This window comes from Emydura macquarii, unplaced genomic scaffold, assembly GCF_026122565.2.
Source record: "Emydura macquarii macquarii isolate MOO-44397 ecotype Brisbane River unplaced genomic scaffold, CSIRO-AGI_Emac_v2 contig_2184, whole genome shotgun sequence".
Taxonomy (NCBI): Eukaryota; Metazoa; Chordata; order Testudines; family Chelidae; genus Emydura; species Emydura macquarii.
Window position 1 is genome coordinate 145,907 of NW_027132321.1, and position 19,945 is coordinate 165,851.

The window sequence follows — 19,945 nt, forward strand, 5'->3', positions numbered from 1 at the left end:
CAGCCCTCTGTTCACTTCGATACAGACTAGAGAGATCAAAGTATCTATTCTTTGTGATTCTACTACATCATCTTTTGCATGCATTGTGGTGTTCACAGATTATAAGGGACCATTATGATTATCTAGTCTGACTTCCTGTATAACACAGGCCATAGGACTTCCCTTAATAAATTCCTGTTTGAACTAGAGAGTGCATCTTGTATATGGTAAGAAGAGATTGACTATTCAGTGTTTATTTGCGGATTTCCTGACCCTGTTTGTCCCTAGAAAGTCATATTAAAAAATTAAACTGCATAAAATCTCGCAGATCTAAATTTAATAAGAGCCTGGCAAATGCACAGTGGTATAGATATAAGCCTGTGTATTCAGTGTCCCCCAGATCTTCGAAGGAACCTATGTATTGAAGAATTATGAAGCACACACTTGGATTTCCTTATTAAATTATTAATATCTATTAAACAAAATAGATTTTAAAGGAACTTGGAGAGTAACCCATCAGTCTCTGCTCCAAACTTTCAGAGAACTCGAAAACCAGTACTCTTCTCAGCATAGCTCTGCTGAGGTGCATTTTAGCTAACACAGCAAACATATGGGAGGTCACCTTACTTAGTAAATGTCCATACCCTGTGAGATAAATTAACTCTTTAATTATAGGACTTAAATACTGTGCAAAGCACATATGTAATAACATACAAACTACATCTGTAATGGCTCCCCAACACTTTAGCAGCGTATAGAATACATTTCTGTTGGGTAAAACTACATGGCTGCATTATGTAAAGCTGCTGCTAGAAATATCAAAACACATTAAAAGTTTAACTCAGACAATGTGTTTCAGAAGAATTTTTCTTTCTTCGGAGCAGGAACGTCCCCATAAAAAGGCATGATCTGTACTATGCTGCACTGTCCAATGATCTGCTAACACTGCACTGCATGTCCTGGAGTAAACCCTTCTTTTTTATAACCCAAACTGGTTTGGATTCTTCCTGTGAATATTTCTGGGAGGTCACTTAAGTTATCTGTAATTAACCTGCAGATTGATTTGTATTGTTCCCTTATACAGATGCTTCAGACTTCCAGGGAGTTTGCAAATCCATTGACAATAACTTCTTCACTGTACCCTTTTCTCAGGGTGACCATGTGTCCCTAAAACCAGGATTGAACTTGTTTTCAGGGCTTGTCCCACGGGCCTGTTCAATTTTATGAGAAGAATGGTGTTTTGCCATGGGTTCTCCTTCTCAAGCTAGCACTCTGAAACATGCAGTGAAACCAATGTCAGGGGAATGGCACATGTGCAAGACCACCACAAAGCCACTCTCATATGGTCACCTTCCCGATCATGAGGCCTCCAAATGAGCTCCTCACACCCTCACCATGAGTCCTTCCCCTGTGGTGCACCTCTCTCTCACTATCCCCTGCACTGCACCCACCCTCTGCAACAGCTGCCCCATTTTTAAACTCCTTATTATCTCCCCATATCTTTCTGATGTTGACACTTTCAACCCCTACTCCACTAAATGCTCCATCTCTATAACACAATCCAAATTGTTGTTTTTCAATTCATGTTACAGCACTTGTACAGCCAAAACACATTATGTGTTCACTAAACTCAGTGTTGTTTTTCCCAGGTCTTTGAGATTTTTTCTTATAAACAATAGCAACAAGACAGTGCATTCCTACTGTGCCCTTCCAAACAAGTCAAGAAAGAACAGAATTAGTTTAGCATAGATCACTTGCATAATTCATCAGCTCTGAACATTTCCTAGCACTACTTGGGCTGAGCTGCAATATAACAGAAATTAATCAAGGGTGGATCAATTTTCTGATTGTGCCCCAGCTGAATTCTATGTATTATTGATTTCAGCGAGAACTCATATGGCAGAAACAGTTAAGACAATATTTACAGGACACTGAGTTCTACAGCAAATCAGTAATGAATCGGCTTATATGACCCATTTATCTATAACCGATGAGTGAGCTCCTGATTGTCTATAATAATTTCTCTCTTAACTGTAGTACTATAATCCAGTGCTACAGAACCAGTCTCACTGATAGGAAACAGTTTCTCTCTTGTAAGTACACTTTCTGACTCTGAAGCAAAACAGTCAAAACAAAATAAAACATCTAGCTGCTGACTCCAGCTCTTCCTCTATTGTATGTGAAATAGAAACAGAGTTTGCTGTGTGGCCTCTCATTCAATATCATTCTGACCTTCCAGTTACATCCATTTGACCAAATACTCTTAAGTTTCTCCATTCAGCTAAAGATATTAAGGTTAAATTTTAAATCTCATCACAAAATCCTTGTGATTATCCAGGTTTAGGACTGAGGCCTTCGGACAAGTTTACACAAAATAGAATATAGTCATCTAAACATTACTATTTTCCAGAAATTCTTTCACTTATTTGGCGAAGATAAATCTTGTACTGGATAATGTAGACTATAGCTCATACTCAAAGTATCATTTATGGTGTTTTAAAAATCTCCTGCAATCACATTTAAGTCTAATTAGTTAACGCTTCTAGTTCTTTTGTACAGAAGATTCACATGCGAAAAACAGGCACTTACTGTAACAAGAAATAAGGGAGCAATGACTGTAAAACTGACGGTAGGAGGGAGACCCTCCTTCGCCACCGGCACACTATCAAAGATATATATATTTTTGAAACTAAAAAGAAAAAGATCTATTATCTTCATGCCCTCCCAGACAATTTCATGTGATACTCTAAATCAGTGGTTCTTAACCTTTCCAAACTACTGTACCCCTGAAGCCTGAGTCCCACCCCCACGGTGCTGAGGCATGTAACTTAGTTTCATGGCGCCCCTGTGGCTCCAGGCAATTGCCTTTCTTGTCACCCCCAATACCAGCTCTGCACTTGCGACCCCTCTAAAACCCCACGTTAAGAAACACTGCTCTAAACGCTTTTGAGTCTCTGTAGGCCTCATTTCACTGTCTTCTTTGCATTTACAGTTTCTGTTCCCACTGTAATTGAGAATTTCACAGCAAGAAATGTAAAGGCACTTTCTGGGAGAAAGAGGAAATGAGAAGGCCTGGGTCACTAAGAAGGACCACTGGCTAGGACAATGTGCCCAGCTTCATTAAAATATGCTTTATTTTTCAAGTCTCGTGAGCTGACAGTCCTGAGGAAAAAAAACAAAGTTTATCAAAAGAGTTAAATTTTCAAATGTGACCTCCGTGCAAAACTGCAGGAAAAAATTAAGAGGCTGGTTTGAGGCATCACTGGGAATTTAGCTATATGATTTTACCAGAAAGTGGCTTGTATTCAAATCTCTAAAAGTAATATATGGGCCCAGGTTTGGAGGTACTTTTTTCTGATAAACTTATTTTGTTCCAGTGTATTATGGCCTGACTGATGAGAACCATATGAAATGAGAAGGACCCAGTATAGACTGTGAATATTTCTCAAGCTAGCTAGAGCAGGATAAGCAGCTACTTTTTTTTTGGTTTTGTTTTTTTAAATCAGGATTTCAGAACATTTAAACATCAAAATTAAAATAAAACCCCAGTGAAAGCAGCATACCATTAGTCTGACTGAAGTAACCTGTCAAGCTTGGAAGCAGAAAGAGATGCAATAAGAGAATTGGTGTTCTAGGTCACTTCACTTTGGCACTGCTTTCAAGAACATTGGCAAAAAATTAAGTTTTTTTCTTACTTCTTCATCTAATTCTGTTCATCAGCGTTGCATATAGTATTCTGGCTGTATCCACGGACTCTGGACAGCACGGCTTTTCCTTTTTTGGATTTAACAATTTTGATATTCCAAAAATCAAGGTAATAATATCTGGATAACAAACTGGATTGACAAGTGCAGCTTTCCCCTTGTACATCCTTTTGCAGTGGTTGTGTGTCTATTTTTGACTTTATCCAATGGTTCAGATGATTCAAGAATAACACTTGGCCCTAGTTCAGATTAAAATTATCAATATCACACTTTCATGAACAATAGTGAATTCACACCCAGATTTAAAACAAACAAATAAAACCCCCACTAATGAAAGACATAGACTAAATGTCTATGCACGAAACAAGCATTTTCCCCCTAAGTAGTGGTTTGAGCCAATACTGAAAGGAGAGATGCAGGACTTCTGGCCAATGACTGCAGTTCAGGTCTCAGACAGCAGTCCACTTGGGATTCTAATTAGTAATTATTGCAGCTGTGTCCTTAGGGTTCACCTATGTCAGAAGCCCAGAGGTTAAATTTATTTGGGACATGATGAGAATTTGAGGAACAATGGATTGGCCTTTGTCAAGGAAGGTTTTCAATGATCGCTCTTGTCCAGGTCCACCTGCTTATGCTGTGCACTTGAAGATGGCAAAGTAAAACAAAAGCTTTGTATCTCCTTGGACATCAGTGATAAAGAAATACATATAAATATAAGATCAACCTGGGAAGAAGATTATCTGTGTATAAAGTAGGTTTTGTGTCCATGCTGATTTTACAGGAAATCCATCATCCTATGATGATGTGATTTCAGAACCATTGGCTATTACTTTTGAAAGCTCGTGGCAATTGGGGGAGGTCCCTAATGACTGGAAAAAAGCAAATATAGTGCTCATCTTCAAGAACGGGAGGAAGGAGGATCCGGAGAACTACAGACCTGTCAGCCTCACCTCAATCCCTGGAAAAATCATGGAGCAGGTCCTCAAGGAATCCATTTTAAGGCACTTGGAAGAGAGGAAGGTGATCAGGAACAGTCAAGACACATTCACCAAGGGAAAGTCATGCCTGACCAACCTGATTGCTTTCTATGAAGAGGTGACTGGCTCTGTGGATGTGGGGAAAGCGGTGGACGTGATATACCCTGACTTTAGCAAAGCTTTTGATACGGTCTCTCACAGTATTCTTATCAGCAAGTTAAGGAAGTATGGGTTGGCTGAATGGACTATAAAATGGACGGAGAACTGGCTAGAGCATAGGGCTCAACGAGTAGTGATCAATGGCTCCATGTCTAGCTGGCAGCCGGTCACAAGCGGAGTACCCAGGGGTCGGTCCTGGGGCTGGTTTTGTTCAACATCTTCATCAATGATCTGGAGGATGGGGTAGATTGCACCCTCAGCAAATTTGCAGATGACACTAAGCTAGGGGGAGTGGTAGATACCCTGGAAGGTAGGGATAGGATACAGAAGGACCTAAACAAACTGGAGAATTGGGCCAAAAGAAATCTGATGAGGTTCAACAAGGACAAGTGCAGAGTCCTGCACCTAGGACGGAAGAATCCCATGCACAGCTACAGACTGGGGACCGACGAGCTAGGTAGCAGTTCTGCAGAAAAGGACTTGGGGGTAAAGTGGATAAGAAGCTGGATATGAGTCAGCAGTGTGTCCTGGTTGCCAAGAAGGCTAATAGCATATTGGGCTGCATTAGTAGGAGCATTGCCAGCAGATCACAGGAAGTGATCATTCCCCTCTATTCGGCATTGGTGAGGCCGCATTTGGAGTATTGTGTCCAATTTTGGGCCCCCCACTACAACAAGGATGTGGAGAAGTTAGAGAGAGTCCAGTGGAGGGCAACAAAAATTATTAGGGGGCTGGAGCACAAGACTTATGAGGAGAGGCTGAAGGAACCAGGCTTGTTCAGTCTACAGAAGAGAAGAATGAGGGGGGATTTGATAGCAGCCTTTAACTACCTGAAAGGGGGTACCAGGGAGGATGAAGCTAGGCTGTTCTCAGTGGTGGCAGATGACAGAACAAGGAGTAACGGTCTCAAGTTGCAGGGGGGGGGGGGTCTAGGTTGGACATTAGGAAAAGGTTTTTCACTAGGAGGGTGGTGAAGCACTGGAATGAGTTACCTAGGGAGGTGGTGGAATCTCCATCTTTAGAGGTTTTTAAGCTGCGGCTTGACAAAACCCTCGCTGGGATTATTTAGCTGAGGTTAGTCCTGCTCTGAGCAGGGGGTTGGACTAGATGACCTCCTGAGGTCCCTTCCAACTCTATGATTCTATGAAAACCATTGCCAAATTCTGAGCACTAGAGTTTAGACTTTTACACAGAAAAAAAAGGTATCTTTTTGTATCAGGTTCAGTACTGCTCAAAGTGCTTTTTCAGTTTTTCCAGTATAAAGACTTAACGAGAGGGGTTTCTAGCTGAGCAATAAAAATGTTCACCGTTTCTACAGTGAAACATGAACATGGGGCCAAATCCTGAGGCCCTCCCCAAGCAAAATTCTCAATGACTCTGCTGGCAGTCCTCCTGAATGTGGACTCAGTGATGACTTCAGCATTTGACCTGTGTTAAGTACCTTGTGTGGGAAATCACTTTTTTGGGGGAGAAAAAACAAACCAAACTGAACTGGTTTAGTCTTGGCTCTGGGGATAGCAGTTCTTTTATCTTTTACTAAGCGCTTTGCATTACCATAAAATCTTTATGGGAACTGTAATTTTATATTGGACACCAATTACGTGGGGGCTCCACAACTGAAGTTTTCAGTGTGCCTGCCACCCCATGAAAGAAACAGTAAATTTGTCTGCTAATCTCATCAATATACCGGGATGTGTTTTTTAACAGGCTGGCAAGTGCTTATGTACACCATTTAAAGAGTCAAATTATCAATTTTTTCTGATGCTGAACAAGGAACTTTATTACAATAAGGAAGTGGTATTATTCTATAAAACTACCCTGGCTCTGGCCTGGTCTGGCTTACACTGAAATACAATAATTAGCATGGTCAAGGTTGGGAAAGCCCTGGCTGATTTAGCTACGTCAACAAAACCCCCACTGTAGATGCAACTATGTTGACAGAAGAGGGCTTCCATCGAGATAGCTAACTTTGTTTGGGACATACATAGACAACATAGCTATATCATTATAGTCTCCATAGCGTAGACATACCCTCTGTTTCTATCTAGAATCTTCCCCATCTCCCCATTGCCCATACAGCTTCCTGAGATTGATTTAAAGAAATAGTATCTCTCTCCTCATACCACTGTCCTCTTCTAAATGAAATCAGAAGTGCTAAAACATGATAATACTATGCTACTAAAATGTGTAGCTGTCAAATGACAGGGAACAATATGTTGGAGCAGGAACATTTAAGTTCTATCCCTGCTGTCTCCAGGAAGTTCCAAGGGCCATTCCATGCAGCAGAATAGTAACTGAAGTCCTAACTGGCTAAAGCGTGGATCTGTTAAAAAGATTCTTTGAGTGGGTTGATTTTATCTGGGATCGGTCTATAGCTCTTCTACAAGATATTGCAGCTTTGTTGCCTTTCTTCTCTGTATTTCTCAGTATCCCTTCAGACACTGGTGACAGAATCCTCAGTGCCTGAGACACTATTAATTTCTCATAATGCATTTAATCCTCCTGCACACAAAGTAGTAAGAAAAGTCTCATAGAATCACAGATTAGGGTTGGAAGGGACCTCAGGAGATCATGCCTCCCTGCATCTCCCTTTATTACACAATGGAACCTTGTTTTTTGTGTGGCAGTATTCCTGGTTTAGCAGAATGGTGCGAGGAAGGGACACCATAAGCCACTGCGATAAGGACCCAGCCCAGAGGGAGCTGGGATGGTCCCTCTACATACATTCAACACCCTTAAGACCAAGATCATTGTATACTGCAGGAGGCAGAAGCTAGGATGTACAATAGAAGCTAACAAATTTTTTAAAGTCACTGATTGTAGCAAAGAATAAAAAGTATTGGATCTAGGCAGTCGGAAGTTCCTGGCCTTGTTTAATATTTATTGTGCATATTCCTACAGAGTCAGGGCACACATTTTAAAACTTCCCCTGCACATCTGTGCATCACTGCATGGATTTAGGCTATGAGCCAAAAACTGGTTTCCTGAGTCAGTGCAGCTCTCTGATTTTCAGGCACTAGGACCCAGAGGGAGTTTGAGTCTCATATGAGTCAGTGCTGCTTTCACCCTCAGAGCAGTGAATGAGGCTGGAGAAGCAGAGAGAGTGTGAATGGCTCATCTGATTTGGGAAAGTGTCCACAAACTAGGATACTACAGACTACCAAACAGCTTGGGCACCCCTTAGGATTCCATCTCCCAGTGGTGTTGAGGGTACAGCTCTGAGGTGAGTGACAACACTCTGATCAAAGGGCTTTCACAAAGCAATCAATGTGATTGTTGTAAGGTTTTGCTAAATTTAAAAATCCAGCAAACGTGGTTTTACTGTACTCTGATTCTCATCCTCCTGGATGGAGGCAGTCCAGATGTATTTGAAAGATGGATTGTACAGGTTGTGACTAGAAAATAACATTTGTGCAAAAAGCCTGAAATTTTTTTCCTGTATTTTGGTTCTTGTGTTGAGACTTAAAATGGATTTACTACAGGTTAGACATCAGGCTTCAATAAGCATTTGTTGCTAAGTTCAAAACCTTTGACACATCCTTACAGAACACCCCAGTCTTAGAGAAACACAAGAATTCTCTCTCATCTGTTTTCACCCAGGTAAATCAGACTAATTTTATGTTCAAGGGTATCTCAATTAATCTTCTAAGAAACCATTACCCTCTTCATTTCAGTAAAGTAGGCTCATTTAATAGTAACCACTTTTTTCCCTAAAATAATCCTACCTTAGTTCAGAAAATGTTCATTATCAGAACTGAATTCTGGTGTAAGATTGAGCAGAATTGATTCAAGCCTATCAGACATAGGCAGAAGCAGCAGTTCAACAGAGATACAAATTCTTAGGTTCACTTGGAAAAAGCTAACAAACTCCTGGCTGTCTGCCTGTTGTGAGAGAATGAAACTGACAGTGTTTATTGATTTGTATTTGGTGATAAAGCTGTTTTATTTGAGAGAGAGACAGTCAGGGAGACAGAGATGGGGACCCCAGTTAGGGAAAGGGAAAGAGAATTTGGGAGCTCAGAACAAAATGTAACTTGATTAAAAGTTTATTTGTTTGCTGCGGGGGTTTCTTCCTTCACTTTAAGTTCTCATTAGATGCTCCAGAACTTTTAGAAAAAAAAATAGTAAGTTTGCTTGTCTGGCTGGTTTTTCCAAGTTGCCATAACTTGGAAGTTGCAATGTAAATGTTAGGAAGATATTTAATGGGGGTTTTCATGCCTTAAAGTGCAGCACAGTAAAGCCTCTTGGGTACTTTTTGATATAAGCTAAAATAAAATGTGATAGTTCCCTTTGGCACACCAAGACAGTCATCTCAGCATCCTGCTGAAGTGTACATTCGTTAGGGTTCTGAGCTGTTGCATACATTACAGAAAAAGTTACTTTAAAATAACTCTGTCAACTACTATTTCACATATGTCAAACTCGCCAGAGTGCAATGGTGTCAGTACTTCCTCAAAAGGACTGCAACAATAGGACCAATGGCCAAATTAAGTGGACTGTTCACATGAGTAAGAGAAGCAAGATTTGGCCCTCAAATGTGTGAGTCATTCTGTAATAAATCTCAGCAGGATCTGTAGAGATCTTACAACAAGACAGTAACTTTTCTGTTGAGTGTGTGTTAAGAAGTAGTAGTTATTCAACAACTTGTGAAATGCAGGCAACTCACCCTAAAGGGATATATCTGTTTCACAATGTAGCAGCAGAGGAAGTAGTGATTACTATATTGCTCATTACTTTCTGTGCGTGTTAGCTACGCAATGTAAGAATTTTTCTTCTCAGCTGTGTTCTTGGGATTTCAGTTACAAGTTACACAAAGAATATGAGGGCTTATTCTGTCAAACATGTATTAAATACAAATAGTAGTAACACTAATTCATTACAGTCATTTCCCACTTGCTTTAAAATGTGAATCAAATTTGGGTTTAGAAAAACTGAACATGCTTTTGGAGGTCAATGTTACTAAATGCTGGCTGCCCTTCCTACCTAAGGAGCAAATAGCATAGATATGGCTGGGGCACATGTAGGAACTGAATCTGTGCAAAGTGGAGATTGCAGCAGTGTATTAACTGGCAGATTGGTTCCCAAAAGCTCACATATGACTCCACTCACTTTGGTCATGTACAAGATGCTCCCTTTACTCTGAATTTGAGTTTGTTTAATTTAGAGAAATAAAAATTTAAAACACATTTCAAAATGCTAATATATTTTAATGAACATTCCTTGCATTCTGACCACCACTTCTAGTTTAGATTATAAAGGATATTATTGCATGTACTGGGGAATTGTATACTTGTGGTTTTAAGACCGTAATGCAGTGTTTTAGGCATTTAAGGAAAAACTCTGTATTTCAGGTATAAGTACTGTAGGCAAATTGTAGTAGAAGATTGAAATTAAGTCTCACCACCAATAAATCAGTCCAATATTGGTGGAATTATAGATTTTTGATCATCATTAAAATCTCTGCCCTACAAAAGCAAATGAAGTCAGGATCTTTCAAACCATCTAAAGCAATGGCGACCTCTGCTGGCAGCTGCCATCTTTCATCACCATGCGCTTAATGGGTTTATTTGATAAAATGTAGAAATTGCTCTGGATTTCATTAATTAACAGCTCTAATAGTGTTCATTAACCAGCACTTCCTCTGCATATCTACATGTAAGTTTACCGCTTTGGTGAACAATGGAACCCATTATACACATATTCCACTTCTGAGAACCAGCAACAGAGATATTTCTCTAAGTTTCCTCCATCAAGTCTTGCACTACTGTGTTCAGTCCATTGCTGGGGAGTAATTTTAGCACTAACACACTTTCGGGGGAAAAGCTGCTGCCTGAACTGTCATTTGAGATGGAAATAGTTGACTTCACTACAGTTTAAACATTAAAAGATGCAATGGCCTGGAATTAATTCCTCAATGGAAGAAGAGTGTCCTGTTGGATTTTCTGCTTATAATGAGATTGAAGTATATAACTGAAGTATAATGAGATTGAGAGACTGATACCCAGCCTGATCCACATGTAGATACTGGGCCAGATTCTCAGCTGAAGTGATTGGGTGATTTGGGTATAAATACACCAATTTATACCAGCTGAAAATCTGACTTCCTGAAGGAACAGGAATTCCAATAGACAGTACAGACCATAAGAATGGAAACATTGATCCGCTACAACCAACTGTGGAGAGAACAGCAAGAAGTAACAAAGGCAATGAACCAGAGAACACTAAGGAGACTTCTGAAGGAAATGGATCTACCTACAGAAGTGTTTCCTACATGGAAGACAGTTCATGGATTGAAACATAAGATTTAGATTCCATAAAGATCCTGGGCTAGAATCTCACCTTTTGTGGAACAGACAAGAGCCAAATCATGCTGTGAAAAATATTTTCCAAGTTAAGTGTCCTAAAAATTCAGAAATTTTAACTCGGCCTTTTAAACTAACTCCTCCCCCATCAAGTTACTATAAAAATAAAGGTCAGTAAAATCTACTTTTGAAACCTCAATCTGTGGGAGCTAGATGCTTAAATACCTTTAAAAAAATCCAAGCCTAAATACTTATTACTTTTATAATAGGAATCATAACATAGTCAAACAGAACCATTTCTGCTCTAGATACGACTTCATAATACCCATTAACATGAGTTATGCACACACTGAGAGCACATGAACCTTATTCTCATTTACACAAAGGCTCATTTACACCATTCTGACAGCAAAATGAGGCTATAAAATGGGCAGAAATTACATTTAAGGCCCTTTTACACTGCCAAAGTGATACATGAGTGTAAATGAGAATCAGACCCTAAGTATTTTAACATGCGGAACAGTAAGGTCACTTTTTAAAAATCTAGGAGTATGTCTTCACTGACAGCAGCAAATTTGCCACCATCATATCGATCTATCCAGATCAATTGGGCAGTCAGTGAAGACCCACTCAATTGATCCGAAAGTCGATGCGTTAAAACCACCCCCTCAAGTGGTGTAGCGCTACATCGACAGGAACGTTATTTCTCGTTAGCGCAGTGCAGTGAAGATGCCGCATAGAAAAGGAGTTACGAAGTCGATGGGAGTTACGCACCCTACTCTGTGTAGCATGCATAACTCCCATCGACTGCCGCTGAATTTCAAGGAAAGTGTAGACCAGGCCTAATATAAGTTCATTGATGGTAAAATGATGCAAACTTATTTGGTTTGTTTAAAGACTAATGGCAAAGAAGATAAATGATATAAATGTCAATTTCCACTCATTTATTCACTGAAGAATGATGTTTATATGGAACACAAAAATATTTATTCAAGAGCAGGAAGGATTGTGACTAAAGAACTACAGAAACCCCTAACAAAAATATAACATGTCAACTTAAGGGCAGCTGTAATTCAGGGGAGTCAAGTGCCATGTTCTGCACACTGGGAAAAAAAGGTTAACTGGATACAGTGATGAATTTTTTAAGAAAAGTAAAAGGAAGAATCTCACTGTTGGCCTGGGGTACTCAAGACAGACATCTGCCAAATGGGCAACAACAAATAAGGAGATAAATAATAGCAAGGAAATGTTATAGATAAATTAACACAAGCCTGCTGTAACTGAAATAAAGGTCCAGAGAAAAGCAATGAAAATGATGTGGCTCTCGATACAAGGGAGTCTTTAGAATGAGGAGAAGAATATTCTGAGTTGGTATGAGAGAGGCATGAAATGCTGAACGACAGACAAGGGTAACAGAGCACCGTAATTAAATCTTTCCTGAAATATCGGAATAAGAGAGCACTTGAAGTTCATCGATTCCAAGGCCAGCAGGGCCCATTGTGATAATCTAGTCTGAATGCCTGTAAATAGAGACTACAGAATTTCACCAAACTATAGCATATCTAATCTTGATTTAAATGTAACCAGAGATGGAGAATCCACCAAGACCCTTAGTAAACTGTTCCAATGGCTAATTATTCTCACTTAAAAATGTACACCTTATTTCCTGGCTGAATTTGTGTAGCTTAAACTTTCAGCCAGTGGATTGTGTTATACCTTTGTGCACTACACTGAAAAGCTTATTATGAAATATTTGTTCCCCATTAAGGTGCTTATAGACTGTGATCAAGACTCCCCTTAATGGGCTCTTTATTAAGCTAATTAAGATTGAATCTAACTACAAGACATGATTTCTAACCCTTTAATTATCCTCATGGCTCTTCTCTGAACCCTATCAAGTTTATCAACATTTTTCTTCTGGACACTTGTCCAGCAGTGGTTGCTTCAGTGCCAAATACAGAGGAAAAATAACCTCTCTATTCCTACCTGAGAGTTCCCTGCTTATGTTTGTAGCAGAGTTCTCACAGGGCCAGGTGGCCTGGTGGTCAGTGAACTTGGTTTCCAGTCTCACCTCCCAGCAGGAAGGGCCTGCAGTGGCTTATCCTCACCTCAGTGTTTCCAACATCTTTACTCTCTCCTTACTATGGTGGGAGATGGGTGGAAATGAGATTACACCGCCCATATGACTAGAGCAATGCTTAATTTGTGCCAAGACTTGCCAGAGCTGAGCCCCGGCACTTCTAGGCTTGGCAATTCCAGTACCCAGTATCTCTGTTCTTGCCACATCAGTTATGAAAGTAAAAAAATATATATATATTGTTTGAGTCCCAGAACCTTTTTCATTACAAATTAAGCATTGAACAAGGGCAACTGGTAGGGGAGTGTCACAGAGTGTTCTACTCACCACGGAGTGCCTCATTCTGGCCATGGCTGGGGATTAGCTCGGCCATTCTCACACTCCTTCCAACAGGTGTTCACTCCATCTATCCACCACCCTCGGGACTCAACTGCTCCCTGGGCCATCTGGCCTGTTCACTGTAGTTTTCCTCTTCCGGGTGGGAGGGAGTTGACAGGGTTGTGTACCCAAGTCCCTCTGTACCAGCATCCCAAGCTGTCTTCCAATTCATTGCTCTCAATAGTGCCACTACTGCAGTGGCTGGTAGGGGAACCCAAGCCCATTCTCTTCTCCAGGGTCCAGCCCAGGGACCCTACAACCAGCGCCTAAGATCTTTCCCACCCCTTGCTGCTGTTTCCCTGGACTGCTTCCTACATTGCCTCTATCAGGCTCCTTCTCTACCCACCTCTGGGCATGCTGTTCCCTGCAGGCCAAACTCCCTTCTCTCCCTAGCTTCAGAGAGACTAAAGGCCTCCCCCCTACCCTCAGCTACCTGGCTTTATACCAGCCCTGCCTGTCCTTTAATTAGTCTCATTGCTCTCTGGCATCTCCTCCAGGTTCAGCCTAGGTACTTAATTGGCCCACCTGGCCATCATAACCCCTTCAGGGCAGATGTGGGGTGAACAGCCTGTTACAGGGGGCTAGGGCCCTTCCACACCACTGGCCTCCGACCCAGAGACTTATGAGAGACAGCAATGTCAGGAACTCTGGTGTGTCCACATCCTACCCTCTGTCTCCCCTAAAGTCTCCCAAATCAAGACAAGCAAGTCCAATAGAGCAAAGAAAGAAAAGGAGAAGAAGTAAAAAAGAAAGAAAGACACCTAAATTTTGAGTCCCAGCTGGGCTCATCTTCCTCACAGTCAGGCATGTTCAGGAGCCCTCAGCATAGGTCTGTCTTCCTCCACAAGGAGAGCATGCTCTGCAGGCCTGGATGGGCAGAGCTACCCTGGGTCCAGTATTGTCCTTTGACCCCTCTGGGCTCAGTGAGGGGTTTGTACACCCCCACACAGCATTAGCCCCTTTGGCTACAGTGACACACTGCGAGCTCACATTATAAAGCACATAATTTAAAATGGACAAAAAAATAAATACTTTTTTCACCACACAGAGGCCAGTAGCTCAGGAATGTTCTAGAAAGGACTACAGATTTATGTGAATACAAATTGCATCTCAGTTAGTCCAGCTCAGATAAAAATACAATTAAAGTCTGGAAATACCAATGTTATGGTTCCTATAGGAAACACGTAACCTCTTTCCATGCAAATAACATCTTATATGGTTATTACAACCTGTTTTATGCTATGTATGGTATGTGCAAGTATAACCAAGTTATGATATGTTGTGCACATCACAAAATTCAGCTGTGCACGTATTGATGTGTGCATGTAGCTGAAGTGCTCTGCCTCTGTACTGCCCTAAAGAGAACACCAAGCCAAGCAACACATGTATTATATGTAACTGACTCATACATTGACTGGGAATGATTAATTCCTCTCTTACACTGCTTAAATCAGTCATAACTAATGAAGCAAAAATGAGAGAGAAAAGGAGCAGACCCTAAATGTCTAAATGGAAGATCTTTAATTTCAAATGTAGACGGGCTTATAATGAATGTGCCTGCTCAGCCATGCTAGAGAGTCAATACACAATTTTATATTGTATAGGAAGCCATTTAGCAGGTCACTGCTGTGCACGAGGTAAGGGTCAAATTTAGTGGAGACACAAGGGGGATGAGGTCAAAACTTGTACTGAACCAACTTCTGTTGGTGAAAGAGACAAGCTTTCGAGACTTCCACAGACCTCTTCTTCAGGTCCTATAAAGCTATTTGTGGTGAAAAATTAAAGCTAGCATATCAAGACCAGTGCCCTTTGTATTTCCAAATCTGGATGACATTTTGGTGGAGCTGAGTCACAGTTCCAGACCAAAACTTCTGGACGAGATAGTTTGAAAATATGACTGAATAAGCATATCACGTTTCAGTAGTATCACTTTAAATCCCATTTGGACACCTTCTCAAACACAGAGGAGAGGAATATTTACCTTCTTGCAAAGATCCTTTCTTTTTTCCAAGAATCCTGCATTTATGGTAACTCTTTGAGGCTTTATGGCAAAGTGGTTCCCGTTGGCAGAAGGCCATATCAATCCCTTAAAAAAAAAATCACATTCTCCATTACTGAGAATAGTTGTATTGCATGATTACACTTTCCAGATTTCTCAGTGGTATTCTCTGGAACAAAATTGTGTTATGGTTACATGATACAGGCCCTGTAGCTTGCCAAATCTAAGGTATTCTCCTCAGACTGGCAATCCCAAAAGTTAATTTTCCTGATGGGATCACTCAGATGTTCCTGACCAAGAACCCACTGATTGTAAAGTGGTACCTGTAACTTCTGAGTCAGTTGATACTGTTATAGATTTACAGAGGAAGTTTCTAAAATTGAAAACTGAAGTTCGTCCATTGAATGTATTCCAAAAAGGCTCTTCCAAAGATCCTTCTTTGAATGTATAGACCTGGCTCCAAAATCTCATATCCCTTGCCATGGTATATAACAACATATTAATAAGAGCAGATCCTGATCCCATTGAATTAAATGGCAAAACTCCCATTGATTTCAGTGGGAACACGTTCAGGCATAAAGAGAAAAAATTGTCAACCCACAGATGAGGCAATTTCTTTGGCGGTGTTTTGACAACTTGACTTGCCAACCATCATCAAAATTATGACAATCATAGATGTGATTCAAACATCAAACCCTTTCCAGAAATAACCTGATCATGATTCTCACTCTGGTGGCTGGTCATTTATGTTGAATTGCTACATTTGTGAGAACTGCTGCAGTGTTAAAGTTGCTGTGATAAAAAGCTTATTTAGATCACTGTTAAGTGGTGGCTGCTTGGAAAACTAACAGAAGATTAGGCTGTTTGACAGTCTTGAGTCACACAGAGGAAGTTAGCAGATTACAAATTTCAATGGGATGTGGATTATTTCTTTGACAGTTTCCTATCACTATTTTTCTGGCTGTCAGCTAATGTGATTTTACAAGTCTAAACATTATTATTTCTTTTTGATGATGTTTCACAACTCTCATTAATTTCACATATTTTTCCCTAAGTGATCATGTGTGTAATGGTGCCTCACAACTCTTCCTGATTTTAACAGAGTTGTATGTCATTCACCCATTTTCTTCAGTAGAGCCATATGGAATCTAAGTAAAAAAACAGAGAAAGTGTATTGAGTTCATTTGAACTCTTACACGTATGGACTTGCCAAGCACCCCATATTATCTTTGTATCCTGGTTAAACAGCTTTGGCTCAGAAATAAGCACTTTCTGTTTTGAAATTTACCCTTTATTATGGGGAGCAGTCATCTGCTGGATAGTTCACTGAAATATGAAAAAGTATGTCCATGCTTAAGCTCCAATTGGTCTCAAAGTGATTTCTAATAACTTCAAAGACACAACTCAAATGGTGCATACTGCATCTTCATTTGGTCATCAATTCTGATAGGGATCCATCCTGCAAGGTGCTGAGTATTCTAGCCCCCAATGCACCACAATACATGCTTAACTTTAATCATATGGAGGAGTCCCACTGACTCCTATGCTGAGCACCTTTCAGGATCAAACCCATAACTATGGGGAAAAAAAAAACATAGCCATCAGTGATGAAAGACTTTTCAATACAGCCTGATGTAAGCAATGTAATTCTGGTGGCTGCAGTGAAGGGATGAAGGCCCTTCAATTTTTCTTTTTATTATTATTTTTTTTAAACAGACACATAGTTCATCTTGCTTCCATCATGCAGATGTTTAAATGCAGATACTGAAGACAGCTACATACCAAGGCTTAAAAAAAAAATCCATTTAGCAGTGGGCAGTTTTCCCAGGTAAATAGTGGGGAAGCAAGTTGAACCATACTTTTCTGGATATTTTAAACTTGTTTCTAACTATTTTGAGAGTGAAGAAAATCATCTAAATGCAACTGATACAGTAGGATATTTCTGAGTTTGCAGGAAGACAGTTCCAGTGCCTCTGCTGCTGCTCAGAGTTTTCCAAGTTCACTGCACAACCAGTTTCATATCTGCATCAGCTAGGAGCATGAAGTAGTTTCTAAGTTTGGGTGCTTCCATTTTTAAATGCCCAGTTTTATATACCTGGGACCTGACTCCATTTGGAGTTTTAGGTACTCAGCACCTTTGAAAAAGTCCTAGGTATGTAAAATTAGGCATTTAAAAAGTGAGGCACCCAAAAGTAAAGGCCACTTTTGAAAATGCTGGTTCTCACAGTCCTGAGGTAGTGAATTACTTCATATTCCATTTCCTAAGCAGGCCATAGGATTGGGCCTATAATGATTTGCATAAATATTTCTGAAAAATATTTCTGTTTTGAAGTCTAGAAGTCAGTTGTTTGTAATAAACTCCTGATTTTGGCTTTGTTTTTCTATGTATTTCTGTGTCTCCACCTGTAGCTTTGTATGTATCACAATAAATAAAACATTAAAAAAAAATTCTCAGTTCCTGAAAAACCAAAATTACCCCATTTTTCCCATCTTTTTGTTATTTGTCCCATTTATCATGAATTAGTGCTTTTGTCATGCTATTTTATTAGTAGTTTAATTTTAAATGCCCACAGAAATCTTAAGGAATCTGTGTACACTTTAATATGAAAGATTCAATGTCTGGGAGGTAAACACTCATGTACAACAACTAGGCAGGGAAGATAACTGAAGGGGATTCAAGTACTGTACATTAAAAAAATTATTCATTTGACCTTAATGTGACTGTAAATGGTGTCTGATTGTTGCCTACACTTTGTATAATTGCATTTCAGTGCATGAGTGAATTCTGGATCCAACTGAATAACAACAGATTCCCAGGTAACCACAAAACATTTTCTATCCTCTGCCAATGTGCTGAGCTTCCTTAATTGTTTCTGTCACTGGTAACTTTAATAACCCAAATATGTGCTACATTATCTCTCATTTTGAACAGGAACCTCTCTAGGGCCCCACCTCTCAGACAACCATTCTTGTCATCCATCCTTACTTAGGAGGGAAGGCCCTATTTTACAGCAAATTATTTACCCTTGTATCATGCTAGCTATCTATAAAGATAGTATTTCGTATTGTAAAGGTCATAGCATTCTGTCTGAGATTACAGGGTGTCGTATTAGCATTAATTGTAGTCATTTGGGTAAATGCCTTTGTGCACTGAGGAGCAAAGAAACTACTAATATAGTAAATACTCATTACATTATTAATTTTGTATATTCTTTTCTGTGTCTGTATGTCAGACAATTGGTATCTTTGTAATAGTCTCTTCTCCAAGGTATCTAGAAAGGATCAACTGACGTCACAAGTATTTTAGAAAACATGTCTGGGTTCCACAGTTCTCAGATGGAGACATTTTTTATGCTTTCTGTCCCTTACAAATGCCAAATTTCTGCAATTCTTTCAATTCCTTGGGCACTCCTCACTATTAGGGAATAGGAATTTTTATTTGAAATCTCTATTTATATTTGGGTTCATATCCTGTCTTCACTTTTATAGAAGAGGAGTGAAGTTGGGGTTTATGGAGCCAGTATCTGTTAGACGTTTGATTCCTCATGGATGTGATCATAGGGATTGAAGGATATTGTGATCCCATCAGCAGTCTCCTCTGAGAAGGATAGTTTTATGGTTAAAATACTGGTTTAGGACTTAGACCTGGGTTCAATTCCGGTCTCTGCTAACAGACTCCCTATGTGACCTTGTGAAAGTCATGTAATCTCTCTGGGCCTCAGCTCCCCTTCTATAAAATGAGGATAACAAAACTTTCCTGTCTCCCACTCCTTGTCTGTCTTGTCTATTTAGACTGGAAATTTTTTGAGGCAGGGGCTGCCTTTTTGGTGTGTGTTTATACGACACCTAGCACTATGGGGCCTGTAGCACCATAGGGCTACCATAATGTAAATATTAACCTAATTCTTAATTATTTTGTATACATTCAGTGGAAAATGATCATTCCTAAATGTTAGTAATCTATTGACAAGATCATTGGAATATTGTAATGCAGCTGGAAATGCTGGCCTCAAAAGAGAGATAATCCAAGTGTCCATGGGATGCAAATAGATCATATTCAAGGAATTTTAAAAGGAACATGAAGAGAAGTACTTTGCCAAATCTGGATTTTTATTTATTTATTTATTGGTAAGACTTTAATTATAAACAAAGCTTTCTGGTTACTTCACATTGCTCAGCATGAAATCATAATCCCAAAGCACAGTCCAATCAACCATATCTGAATGCATCTGATACAGACCTCATTTTGCTTCCTATTAGCTCATATTTGTTTCTGCCATCATACTTGGCAACTTCGGAGAGCAAGGACTGAATGCACAAAAAGACTAAGTGATCCGCTTCCCCAGCAATGGTTTTTTTTAAGGACGCTG